Here is a 14,816-nt window from a genome sequence, read left to right on the forward strand (position 1 = left end):
AGTGTACAGTGCCAAGAACAGGAATATGTAGTGCAGAGTTTAAAGGTCACTAGTATGTAACACAGAGTTCAGAAGAAAGTAATGCAGAGGTCCATAGAATGCAACAATTAGTGCAGAGATCAGGAATAAGTACAGAAGAGTTCAAAGGGCAGTAGTATGTGACACAGAGTGCAGGGGTCAGAAGTTAATGACACAGAGTTCAGAAGTTTGTGGTATGCAATGCAGAGTGCAGAGGCCCGGAGTAAGTACTGAAGAGTTTAGAGGTCAGTAGAATGCATTGAACAGTGCAGGGGTCTGGAGTAAGTAATGCCGCATTCAGTGGTCAGAGGTTAATAATGAAGAGTATAGGTGCACCGAATGTAAATTTTGGTGGCAAAACCGAAAATGCAGGATGCACTAAGCCAAAACAAACCAAAAATGACAGTTTTTTAAAAATATTTATATATATATATATATATATATATATATATATATATATATATATATATATATATATATATATAATTGTATTATATTCAACTTTTTTAATTAATTTTATAAATTTTAATTAATAGGAATTTATTGTTGGCCATTATTGGCACCTTTAGTGAAAGAAAAGCTCAAGAAAAATGCAGTTCTCAGTCTCTAACCATTTCTTGTATCATGTCCTCAGTCTCTAACTAACTCTTGTATAGGGATGGGCCGAACACCCATAGTTCGGTTCGCACCAGAACATGCGAACAGGTAATACATTTATGTGAACATGCGAACCCTATAAAAATCTATTGGACACGAACAGGAAGAAAGTGCTAATTTTAAAGATTTATATGAAAATTGTTGCCATAAAAAGTGTATGGGGACCCGGGTACTGCCCTAAGGGACATGTATCAATGCAAAGAAAAGGTTTTTAAAACAACCTTTTTTTTTTTCAGGAGCAGTGATTTTAATAATGCTTAAAGTGAAACAATAAAAATGAAATATTCCTTTAAATCTCATGCCTGGGGGGTCCCCTTAGTCTGCATTTAAAGTGGCGCATCTGTGTGATGTGTAAAACAGTGGCGCAGCAAAATGGCATTTCTAAAGGTAAAAATGTAATTTAAACTTTCTCGCAGCTGTAATGTATTGCAATATACATGAAAAATCAAGAAAAAATTAGCTTGGGTTCCCCCCCAGTGCACGTGGACTGTGAGTACACGAGTGCTGTGAGTGCATGTGGGCTTTGTGTTCCACTTTTCCAGCTGATATCTGCTTTGTGTATTTCGTGTATGACCCGGCTTGTTTGACCCCGCTTGCTCTCTTCTGATTTGGTACCGTTTGAACTCTGATCTACCCCTTTATGACCCAGCTTGCCTAGACTACGCTTTGCCTGATTCTACTGTAGTACTTTCATCTGCAGCGGTGAACTACAAGCACCAGCCAACCTCCATCTGCAGCGGTGAACTACAAGGTTCAGCCAACATCTACCTTCATCTCCAGCTGTGAACTACAAGTTCCAGCTGACCTGCTCTGTTTAGACCTGCTCGTGGTATGTGCTCTTGTTCTTGAACTCTTTGCATAATCAGCACACCTGAACTGTTACATGTTATATGCTCCTAGCCTGACATTATCACGAGCCATGCATAAAAAGGGAAACTTATCATGGATCCTGAGCAGGCTCAGCTGTTTGCTCAGGAACGTTGCCGTTTATCCCATCAAGTTCAGGAAATGGCCACAGAGCTCACGAAGGTGCCACTACCACCGCTACAAAAACTATCTGAACCAAAAATTTCTTTGCCTGACCGGTTTTATGGTGACAGTAAAGGGTTTTGCAACTTTAAAAACAGCTGCAAATTATATTTCAAGTTAAGGCCATCCTCGTCTGGCTCTGAAACTCAGAGGGTTCAAATCATTATCTCTCTGCTACAGGGTGACCCCCAGGCTTGGGCCTTTAACCTGGAACCAAACCATCCAGCCCTGATAACAGTAGATGCCTTCTTTGAAGCCCTCGGGTTACTGTATCCAGATGATCCAGATTGTGCTGCTACTGCAGAATCAACCTTACATAACTTAAAGCAAGGAACTACCACATAAAAAAAGTATATAAATAAATAAATACAAATATAAATAATTATAAATATATATATAAACCAGGTAGCGCTTATACGTGTATATATCACAAAACATATACTCTCTCTCTGATTAATAAGGCCCCTTTCACACGGGGCAGCGGAGGTGTGGTGGCGGTATAGCACAGCTAAAAATATCGGCAATATACCGTCGGAATTGCCGCAGGAATCGGCCGATAGCGGTGCGGTATTAATCCCCGCTAGCGGGCGAAAAAGGGTTAATACCGCGGTTTCCCATTGTTTTAAATGGCAAGATGCTGCTAGCACGAGATTTTTTTCAGGCGGTATTTAGGCGCTATTTTTAGCGCTGTACCGCCTGAAAAACTCCTCAGTGTGAAAGGGGCCTAAGTGTCCATGTTGTGAAATCACATTTGTACAGGAATGTGATGGATATTTATATGGGGAATAACTTTACGCCGGACGTACGACTTACGCAAACCGCGTATATTATGCGCCGGGCGCAACTACGTTTGTGAATCGGCGTATCACCCTCATTTGCATATGTGCATAGAAAATCAATGGGAGCGGCAAATGCGCCCAGTGTAAATATGCGCCCACGAAACGACGGCGTAGGAAAGTTACGTCGGTCGGATGAAGCCTATTTTCAGGCTTATCTCAGTTTATGGGCACGGCGCATAGATACGATGGCGCATACTTACACTTACGCGGCGTATCTGGAGATACGTTGGCGTAAGTGCTTTGTGAATCCGGGCCATTATGTTTTGTGATATATACACGTATAAGCGCTACCTGGTTTATATATATATTTATTTATATTTTAATTTAATTATATTTACCCCCTTTTTTTATGTTTTAACTGGTTTGGAGAAAGCCTGTATTGTAAGGTAGCAACTGTAGCCATTAATGTTGGCAACACATTAGATCTGGTTTGTCATCACATGAGCTCTTGTTTTTGTTTTGTGAGACTAGGCGCAGTTCTCAAACACAACTTTTTCTGAAGGAACTACCACAGCTGAAATGTATTGCTCAGAGTTTCGCAGGTGGACCCCGGAATCTGGCTTGAATGATGCAGCTCTCTGCAGCCAGTTTAGAATAGGCCTTTCATATGCAATTAAGGATGCTCTGGTCAACTTCTCCTACCCAGCCTCACTGGAGGAGGCTATGTATCTAGCCATTAGAATTGACTGCCGCCAGCGAGAGAGTAGGCGAGAACAAACTATGGCTGTGGCAAACTATATACCTCCCTTGCCACCTGACTATTTCACCTCCAGTGCCAAATCTGAAGAAGAGCCTATGCAGTTAGGCTCCACCCGGTTATCTGCCCAGGAACATACACGCTGACGTAACATGGGACTCTGCTTATATTGTGGCCTCGGGGGTCATATGCTCTGTTCTTGCCCTACACTTCCTGGAAACTCCAGGACCTAGGTGATTGTGGGGAGGTCACCTTAGGTCTGCTTTCATTTCCCCAGGGGAACAAACGTATACTTTTACCCGCTGTTATTCACTATGGGACAGGGACTCATGAACTCATGGCCTTGGTAGATTCTGGAGCCGCTGAGAATTTTATTGATAAGACTCTGATTACCTTTTGTCCCTGGAAACTCATGCGCTAGATTGCCCAGTCCGCCTGATTTCTGTGGAAAATCAGCCTCTCTCACAAGATCTAGTGCCCCAATCCACCAACCCTTTCCAGTTACAATTGGGGGCCTTGCATTGGGAGAATATTTCATGTCTTGTCATAGACTCTCCATCCACTCCCTTGATCCTATGCCTTCCTTGGCTTCAGAAGCACAATCCTGTAATTGACTGGCGAACAGCAAATATTCTGGTCTGGTGCAATCAGTGTAACAAAAACTGCATCCAGCACCCTGTTCGACTTGCTACCTGTCAAGTGGGAATGGAACAGATTCCGCTTTGTTATAAGGACTTTCAGGATGTGTTTCTAAAGGGATTGCTGAATCTTTACCTCCTTATCGCAGTTATGATTGTCCCATTGACCTCTTGCCTGACACTACACCACCTCGAGGGAGACTCTTTCCACTGTCTGAACCAAAGAATCTTGGAAAACCTAGCTAAGGGTTTCATTCGTCCCTCCACTTCTCACGCAGGCGCAGGTAGCTTCTTTGTCCCGAAGAAGGATGGGGGACTAAGGCTTTGTATTGGCTACAGAGGTCTAAATAAAATAACTGTTTCCAATCAGTATCCTCTTCCTCTCATCACAGAGTTGTTCTCCCAAATCCAGGGAGCAAAAATCTTCTCCAAACTAGACTTAAAGTGGTTTGAAACCCAACCAGACAACTTGCACCTACAGGTAAGCCTAGATTAAGGCTTACCTGTAGGTGCAAGAAATGTCTCCTTAACCTACACGGTTGTGCCCGCATGCACGCCATAGACAACAGCGCGGTTTTCTGAATGGGATAATGGCCGAAACCCACGCATGCACGGGGATCATGATGGTCACACGCGCATGTGCGGGAGTAAGGTCATCGCCGCTCCGGCCAGTCACAGCACCGGAGCGGCAATACAAGGAAGACGCTCCAAGGGAACATGGCGGCGGAGGGGAACGAAGAGCGCTTCAGGGGATTCGATCTCAGGTAAGTGCCACATAATGAGCTAGTATGCTATGCATTGCATTGGCTTCCCCGTTCAACGCAAAGCTGGACAAGGGTCAGATGCCCTGACAATCTCATGGGATCGTTATTCTCTGATTATGCGTTCCCTCCAGTTCCGCTTCTCCCACGATTCCTTCAGAGAGTCAAGAGGGAAGGAAAGCCAGTGATTTTGATCACCCCGGCTTGGCCCAGGAGACCCTGGTACGTAGAAATTGTAAGGATGGCAGTAGGTAGACCTTGGGTTTTCCCACTACGTTTGGACCTACTATCGCAGGGTCCAATATTCTATCCTGCCTTACAAAGTCTAAAATTGACAGTTTGGCCTTTGAGACCCACATTCTGAGGAAACGTGGGCTCTCAGGTCTAGTCCTATCCACTCTGGTTAATGCTTGGAAGCCGGCCTTTAGGCTCATCTACTACAGAATCTGGAAGGTATATGTTTCCTGGTGTGAACCCAGAAGGGGGCATCCTAGGAACGGAAGTATAAAGTCCAATAGTGCAGCACTCCAGTGAATAAAAAATTATAAGAATAATATAAAACTCCAAATAAGTATGATCATCAATGAAGTTGAAATAAAGGACCTCCACCAAAGCTTCAGTGTGCAGACAAGGAAACACACCACACCCTTGTGAAATCAGTCTGCTTACCAGAAAGACATCATTATGGGCATGGAAATCAAATGATGCATAGGTCAGTGGCAGTCTCACTCCAAACAGGATGTATGGATGAAAATGATGGTCCACAAACAGCGTCAAAGGTAAAGGACGCCCAGAACTCACAAGGACCCAAAAGTGTACATTGCTTTCATCAGCAGGAGTGTAACCAAAAATGCAGAGAGGAAACAGCAATAGTGAAGCCCGTAGGTAAAAGCAACACACAGTTTATTGTATGGTACTTACAGGAACAAACAGGCATCAAAACATATAAGAACTCTGCGGCTCATAGCATACTTGTATCGGCCAGCCTAAAATGTTTCATCCTATGTGGATATCATCAGAGGCGTGGCCAAAGATACAAGCACGCCCAAATAAATACAAATGTTCAAAAGCCATCCAGACTTAAGAAAAAATTCCACAGCCTCTAATCCGTGTCTGTGAGAGATGGTGTACAAGGAGGCCACATCAGCGGTGGCCATGATGTAATTCTACTTCCACACTATGCCCTCAAAACTACGGATTACCTGTGCTGAGTCTTTAACATATGACGGAGTAGCAGACACCAGGGGCTGCAAAAAGCCATCTATATATTTACCGACTCGCAAGGTAATGGAGTCCAACCCACTAATGATGGGTCTCCCTGGAGGGTTGGTTAAACTCTTATGTACCTTCGGTAAAAAATACATAATGGGCTTTCTTGGAGCTAAAGGAACTAAAAAATCTTTCTCGGCTTAAATGTCGATTGGGATATAAATTGTTTTATCAATAATAGTTAATACTAATGGTTGGTTTGACTATATTTTTTAAATAATTGTATTTTTCATTCATTGTTAGTTAGGGTTTATCTTTTATTTAACGGTAATTTAATCGCAGTTTGATCATGTGTTAGGAGTCTCCTTTTTTTATCCTCCTTTATGATGAGTTTCATTTATATACATGTTTATTCATGTTGCATTATATATTTTTTATTATGCATTATATTGTCTATGGCCCAGATTCTCAAAGAAGTTACGCCGGCGTATCTCGAGATGCGCGGCGCAAGTGTATATATACGCCGGCGTATCTATGCGCCGTACCCACAGAACCAGATACGCCTGAAAATAGGCTTCTTCCGACCAACGTAACTTTTCTACGCTGGCGTAGCGTGGGCGCATATTTACGCTGGGCGCATCTTGCGCTCCCATTGATTTCCTATTCAAATATGTAAATGAGGACATGGTGATTGCTGGGTCTTCCTCATTCCCTGACTATCAGGTTATTGCGGACGCACTGTAAATGCGTGACTACCTCTTTTTGTGTACACTTCCTGACCATCCACTAATACGATCGCACTGGGCATGTGCAAGCAGGAGTGTTTGTCGGCAATTGTGCACAGCTGCTTTTGCTGCCATGCGGGCCTATCACGGGCCTGGATGGCTTTTGAACATTTGTATTTATTTGGGCGTGCTTGTATCTGCTTGAGGCCACGCCTCTGATGATATCCACATAGGATGAAACATGTTAGGCTGGCCGATACAAGTACGCTATGAGCCACGGAGTACTTATATGTTTTGATGCCTGTTTGCCTGTTTGTTCCTGTAAGTACCATACAATAAACTGCATGTTGCTTTTACCTACGGGCTTCACTATTGCCATTTCCTCTCTGCATTTTTTGGTTACACTCCTGCTGATGAACGCAACGTACACTTTTGGGTCCTTGTGTGTTCTGGATGTCCTTTACCTTTGACCAGTGGCGGCTGGTGCTCAAAATTTTTGGGGGGGGCGCAAACGAAAAAAAAAAAAAAACAATTGCAGCTTCACTGTGCCCATCAAATGAAGCCACTGTGCCCATCAAATGCAGCCACTGTGCAATCAATTGTCACCACTGTGCCATGCCATCAAACGCAGCCACTGTGCCATCAATTGTCACCACTGTGCCATGCCATCAAATGCAGTCACTGTGCCATGTCATCAAACGCAGCCACTGTGCCATCAAACGCAGCCACTGTTCCATGCCATCAAACACAGCCACTGTGCCATCAATTGTCACCACTGTGCCATGCCATCAAACGCAGCCACTGTGCTATCAATTGTCACCACTGTGTCATGCCATCAAACGCAGCCACTGTGCCATGCCATCAAACGCAGCCACTGTGCCATGCCATCAAACGTAGCCACTGTGCCATCAATTGTCACCACTGTGCCATGCCATCAAATGCAGTCACTGTGCCATGCCATCAAACACAGCCACTGTGCCATCAATTGTCACCACTGTGCCATGCCATCAAACGCAGCCACTGTGCCAATTGTCGCCACTGTGCCCTTTAATTGTCACCACTGTGCCAATTGATGCCACTGTGCCCTTTAATTGTCGCCACTGTGCCCTTTAATTGTCACCACTGTGCCCTTTAATTGTCGCCACTGTGCCAATTGATGCCACTGTGCTCTTTAATTGTCATCACTGACAAAGAAACTGTTTTTTCTTGTAGCCAAATCCTCGGCAAAGAGGGTATCGGAATAAGCGGCTCTTTCATGTAGAGAACCGTATACTGTATGATTGTTCATGATGACAGGGTCCTCACCCGACTTTTTTACCTAAGAAAGTTTCAGGATTTCATCTAAATCAAGATATAGTCCTACCGTCTTTTTTTCCAGATCCACGGTCTGCTGAGGAAGATGGTCTACACTTTCTAGATGTTGTAAGATCAGTGAAAGTTTATCTGCAAGCTACGGCTCAGATACGAAAGACTGATTGTCTGTTTATTTTGCCAGGGCCCAAGGAAGGGCCAGGCAGCGTCGAAATCTACTATTGCAGATTGGATTCGACAAGTCATTATTCAGGCCTATGGTTAGAAAAGAAGATTCCTCCTTTTTAGGTGAAGGCGCACTCTGCTAGACAAGTTGGTGCTTCATGGGCAATGCATCACCAGGCCTCCATGGCTCAGATCTGTAAGGCTGCTACTTGGCCTTTGGTCCATACATTTACTAAGTTCTACCAGGTAGATGTGGGCGTAGTGTGCTGCAGGCAACAGTATAGATCCTCTGGCCCGATGGCGGTCTTATTTCTGATCTGTGTCTCCTTCCCTATAATTTTAGCATTGCTATGGGACATCCCATTAAGTGATTAAGGCTCTGTGTTCAGTGATGTATGATCAAGTAAATAGGATTTTTTAATACAGCCTACCTTACCTGTATTTATTGGAAATACATCACGGGACACAGAGCTCCCACCCCTCTTCGAAGTTAAACGTGGGACACTTATTGCTTTGCTACAAAACAGAGGCACTCTCCATTTGGTGGGTTATATAGGGAAGGAACTCAATTTTAATTGGGTTAACCAGTGTCCAATCACCTGTGGTGACTACATAACTTATTAAGTAATTAAGGCTCTGTGTCCTGTGATGTATTTCCAAGAAAAGGATTTTACAGGTAAGCTGTATTAAAAAATCCTATTTTTGTCTCTCTGATATATTTGTAGAGAAGGTAATATATATTTACATATCAGAAATCCTTTTGTGCACGTGAAAGTTTTCTTTTGGCACTTTCAGGTTTGTAATGAATTTGTAATAGTGAGTTAGTGATTAACGTTAGAGTAAATTAAGTATGAACAATCTGAACTTTGGGAGCATCCAACTCATAGACCCCAAATGATGAAAAGATAAAGAAAATGTATCGTACAAACATTTTTGCATCACAGTTTCTGAAAACCAGGTAGAGCTGACCTGAGTTGCCATTGGTAGAGGAATAGACAGTAGTATTTTTCATTCCGGTTTGAGCAGGGAAAAATAAATTGATCTGTAAGATGTACCAGAGTGACATCTTGTGGCCACTTTGGAACCAGGCAAGTGTCAACTCCCAGTCTCAGGCTTCAAGTTTATCTTTATTATTTGTATTATATTCATATAATATAATGTAAAATTGCAGCACAAGCCATTTGAGTCTTATATGTTAAAAGTGTGATAATAATATTTTTTCCAATTATATCATAGTGTCTTTCTATATTATAGTTTTAACAGTGAATCAAATATTCTGATTAACTGTTATGTTAACAAGAAATATTGTTGGTAGAATCATTTTCAAACTTCAGCTCCTACATACTTTTAATATTTCCATTTTAAAATTGTAGCCAATTATGATTATTAAGAATGTATAAATTTGACAATGGAAGTGTTCCATATGCTGATTGTGTAAAAAGCTTCATAATAAATATTTTGTACTTGTTATTGGCTTTTTTCAGCATTTTTATTTTTTATTTATTTTTTGCCAAATTGGAATTTTACATTTTATTATTTATTACCTTTTCTTTTAAAAAATTTGGATAGATGTATTTTTTTCCAAACTTGCAAAATATTCTGAAATGCATTTCATGTAACCAAGGTAATCGTGGCAACAGTAAGGTTGTTCATTACACTTTTTGTGTACTTTATGCAGAGATGCACACCAAGATATTCTCTTGGTGTGCATAGATTTCACCTCTGTTCCAAGATTTAGCCCTCACCTAAGCTCTGATAGCTGCTGGTTTTAAATGGTTTTTAGAGGTTATAGTTTGTGTCAGGGGCAATACATGACCATCAAACATTTTCTGGGAGAGTCTTAGGCCTCGTACACACGACCGAGTTTCTCTGCAAAAACCAGCAAGAAACTTGCTGGTATTTTCTTTTTGCCGAGGAAACCGGTCGTGTGTACATTTTTCGACGAGGAAACTGTCGAGGATCCCGTCGAGCCAAAAATAGAGCATGTCTTCTTTTTCCTCGACGGGAATGGAGAAACTTGCCTTGTCGAGTTCCTCGACAGCCTAACAAGGAACTCAACGAGGAAAACAATGTGTCCGTCGAGTTCCTCGGTCGTGTGTACGAGGCTTCTCTGTCTTCCAGAATCTAGGGAGAACCTGAATCATGTTCTTCAGGCTTTGTCATAAAGTAATCTTTGTTATAAAGGTCACGATTGTGCTAGGCTTCACTCCAAATGTTCTGAGTATAATGGCCTATATTTCAGGGCCCAGTTTTGCTGGACATTGTGAAATGATGAACTGTTTGTTTATGTTAAACTCCTGCATTCTTGATACCATAATATTCATACAACACTTTTTTTTTTTTTTTTATTCTAGGGGAGAAATAAAGCTTGTGTCAGAGATTTCTCAGGTGCCTTAAATGTGAGGATCTGGCTACAGAACATTTCAATAAAATGTTTGCATTACCACAGACCATTTAATGGGGTGCATTTTTTCATCTAATGCTGGAATACAAATTTCTGTGTGCTCAGTTCTTTCTTTATGTTTAGTATTTTGCCTTGCCTTTATCTAGTCTGTTTGCTCCCCTGACAACCAGCTGCTCTAATAAATCTGTGGGGATGCTTCTTTTTTTGTTTACTTTTTTTTGCATCCTTCTGTTCCATTGCACATTGGTTGTTTGTTTTTTGTGTGGTCAATCTTTTTGCTATAGTTCCCGTGGTCCAAGCATTCTCAGGTTCTGCACCTCACAGTTAGTCATTGTCACTCACAGGTGACACCTCTAAACTCGGTTCTGTCACTGTCTATGGTGGTTGTTTAGTTTGGGTCAGACTCCTATTCGTGTGTCTTTTCCCCTTGGCATTGGGCAAAATCCTAACATAGGAACAGAAATCTGAAGTCTTCTCTGTGGGCCCCTGCAGCTAATCTTTCCCTTATTACCAAGTTACTATGTATTTTTCTGCACTGTCTCTGTGTGGAGATGGCCCTCTTAGTGAACAGCACAGAAATGACATCACTAAATCTCACTCCAAACCTCCTGAGACTAGGAGTCAGAGGCAACAGTGCCTTCAATCTTACATTGCATATATACAGCTATGAGACTGTAGGCACTCTCATACCAGTAAAGGAATTGCTGTTTTTCAGGAGAAATTCCAGAAAAAAAGGGTAAGTACTGCATAGGCACATTTACCATCCCTAAATGTTCCATAACATAGCAAATCCTCACTGGTTTGAGTTGAGAACCACTTTTGGATTAGCAGCAAGGATGGGAAGTGTTATCATAATGGGGGGTTTTAATTGTCCAGACAGACTGGGTGGAGGGAACCACGCATTCATCTAAGGCTCGCCAGTTCCTAAATGTCTTGCAGGACAATTTTATGGGTCAGATAGTAGATGCACCAACTAGAAATAAAGCATTACTGGATCTACTGATTACCAACAATACAGATCTGATCACGGATGTGGAAATACGGAGCAATTTAGGTAACAGCGATCACAGGTCAATTGGCTTCAGTATAAATCACACAAATGGGAAACATAAGGGGAATACAAAGATGCTAAATTTCAAAAGGGCCGACTTCCCTAAACTACGAACCTTGCTAGAAGGCATAAATTGGGATAAAATCTTAGGAACAAAGGAACGTGGAGGAGAGATGGGTTTACTTTAAGAGCATATTAAATAAGGACATTAGCCAATGCATCGCATTGGGTAATACATTTAAAAGAGTGAACAAAAGTCCTGGAGGCCTTCAAAAAATTCAAGGTTGAGGGATCATCATCAGTATTCAGACTTTATAAAGAATGCAACAAGAAATGTAAGGGTGCAATAAGGGTGTCTAAGATAGAACATGAGACACATAGTGGAGGAGAGCAAAAAAAAATACTTTAAAGCGGAGGTTCACCCAAAAACACAACTTTGTACCATCCAAACTAGCATCAGCTACAGTATGCCTTTTTTTTTATTTTTTTGCGCTGTACTTACGGTTTAATCCGTAACTTTCATTTCAGACACCCGCGGGGAGTAGGCGTTCCTATGAAGAGTGGAACATGATTGACGGCGGCTATGGCGCGTCACACATTCCGAAAATAGCCGGAGTAGGACTCGGCTCTTCACTGCGCTATACGGCGCCTGTGCACAGACTAGGAGCTGACTGCGCAGGCGCCGTATATGTCCGCGTCCTATTTCGGCTTTTTTCGGAAGGCATGACGCACCATAGCTAGACGTCAATCATATACCCCTCTTCATAGGAACGCCCATTTCCCGGCCGGAGTCTGAAACGAAAGTTACGGATTAAACCGTAAGTACAGCGCAAAAAAAAAAAGGCATACTGTAGCTGACGCTAGTATGCTCGTTTGTATGGTAGATAAAGAAAAAAAATTTTTTAGGGTGAACCCCGGCTTTAAGTATGTAAACGGTAAAAAAAGGAGGACAGGCCATATTGGCCCCATAAAGAATGAGGAAGGACAACTGATTACAAAGGATGGGGAGATAGCGAAGATATTGAATGTATTCTTCTCCTCAGTCTTCACGAGGGAATCGAGGGGCTTCAGTAACCAAAACTGCGTGTCTATCCTCATAACACATCACAGGAAGCACCTCCATGATTAACAGAGGACAGAATTAAAATTAGACTTGGGAAACTTGACATTAATAAAACATCAATAGTATGTAAGCTCTTGGAGCTGATAAGCGACTACAGTATATACAAGATTTTAGTAATGAGAATGGTATCATTAGCAGTAATCAGCATGGATTCATGAACTATCGTTCTTGCCAAACCAATCTATTAACCTTCTATGAGGAGGTGAGTTGCCATCTAGATAAAGGAAGGCCCATAGACGTGGTGTATCTGGATTTTGCAAAAGCATTTGACACAGTTCCCTCCATAAATGTTTACTGTACAAAATAAGTTCCATTGGCATGGACCATAGGGTGAGTACATGGATTGAAAACTGGCTACAAGGGAGAGTTCAGAGGGTGGCGATAAATGGGGAGTACTCAGAATGGTCAAGGGTGGGTAGTGGGGTCCCCCAGGGTTCTGTGCTGGGACCAATCCTGTTTAATTTGTTCATAAACAACTTGGAGGATAGGGTAAACAGCTCAATCTCTGTATTTGCAGACAATACTAAGCTAAGCAAGGCAATAACTTCTCCGCAGGATGTGGAAACCTTTGAAAAAAGATTTGAACAAATTAATCAGGTGGGCAACTACATGGCAAATGAGGTTCAATGTAGAAAAATTTAAAATAATGCATTTGGGTGGCAAAAATACTAACGCAATCTGTACACTAGGAGGAGAACCTCTGGGGGAATCTAGGATAGAAAAGGACCTTGGGGTCCTAGTAGATGATAGGCTCAACAATGGCATGCAATGCCAAGCTGCTGCTAACAAAGCAAGCAGAATATTGGCATGCATTAAAAAGGGGATTAACTCCAGAGATAAAACGACAATTCTCCCACTCTACAAGACTCTGGTCCGGCCGCACCTAGAGTATGCTGTTCAGTTCTGGGCACCAGTCCTCAGGAAGGATGTACTGGAAATGGAGCAAGCACAAAGAAGGACAACAAAGCTAATAAAGGGTCTGGAGGATATTAGTTATGAGGAAAGGTTGTGAGCACTGAACTTATTCTCGCTGGAGAAGAGACGCTTGAGAGGGGATATGATTTAAATTTTCAAATATTATACTGGTGACCCCACAATAGGGATAAAACTTTTTTGCGTAAGGGAGTTTAACAAGACACGTGGCCACTTATTAAAATGAGAAGAAAAGAGGTTTAACCTTAAACTATGTAGAGGTATCTTTACTGTAAGAGCGGCAAGGGTATGGAATTCCCTTCCACAGGCAGTGGTCTCAGCGGGGGGGCATGGATGGTTTCAAGAAACTCTTAAATAAGCACCTGAACTACCACAACATACAGGGATATACAAGGTAATACTGACATTGAATCACACACATAGGTTGGACTTGATGGACTTGTGTCTTATTTCAACCTCACCTACATGTAACCGTTTTCATAATAAATATGTTTCAAACTTACAAATTGCTGTGTAGATTTCTTTTTTGTGTGTTCTAGATTCTATTTATGGACTTTGTTTATGTAACTGATTTACATGATGTAAATACCTCAATAAGGTTTTGAATGGCTTGTTAGCCAATTATATAAGAAAAATCATTATCTTGATGTCTCTTAAGAAAAGGGAAACTTGTTTTGTGTTATAAAAAATGTATTTATTAACAACTTAAAACTTAACAACTTAAATTAACAACTTAAACAATTATAGATGTTGGGAAAATGTGTCACTCATAAAGTGTGTGTCTGTGGATATGTGTGAGAGTGATGGTGAATTAGTGAATGTTGGAGAGTGCATACATTACAATATATATATATATTTTCTCTTTGTCAAATACAGTGTTAAGCAATGAGGTGGCCAATCAAAATTATATTGAAAACATACACAGTTGTTTCAAACATTCCAATAGTGCTGTATACCAAAGATAGTATCTGTTCTGTGAAGTCAGGTATTTTCTTTAGAATGATAAGCTCTGAGAACTCGTTCACATATGTGCGACCTCGGTTCCTTGCATGGAGATCGGTGCGTCCCTGTTCACCTGTTCCTGAATGGCACCCAAAGACACACAGGACCCTATTGGAATGGGGAACGCAGTCGCCCCGGACATGTGTGAACATGCTCTCTTGCGGGCAAGGCACACTCGTATGTCATGCGAATTGGATGCAGGGAAACCAGAATCCAATTTTCACCTATATGAACCCGGCCTAATACACCAAGAC

The 14,816-nt window shown here is 41.8% G+C and overlaps 1 long non-coding RNA gene across 1 annotated transcript in view; it reads left to right on the forward strand.

The window, feature by feature from the left end:
* The window catches only part of LOC120932366, a 113,141-nt gene extending 102,509 nt beyond the window's left edge, over positions 1-10,632 (forward strand). Inside the window, exon 3 of the long non-coding RNA XR_005747964.1 lies at positions 10,404-10,632. This is a non-coding gene — a long non-coding RNA (uncharacterized LOC120932366). The remainder of the gene's footprint in view (positions 1-10,403) is intronic.
* Positions 10,633-14,816: the final 4,184 nt, after the last annotated feature.

Source organism: Rana temporaria, chromosome 3 (assembly GCF_905171775.1).
Source record: "Rana temporaria chromosome 3, aRanTem1.1, whole genome shotgun sequence".
Classification (NCBI taxonomy): Eukaryota; Metazoa; Chordata; class Amphibia; order Anura; family Ranidae; genus Rana; species Rana temporaria.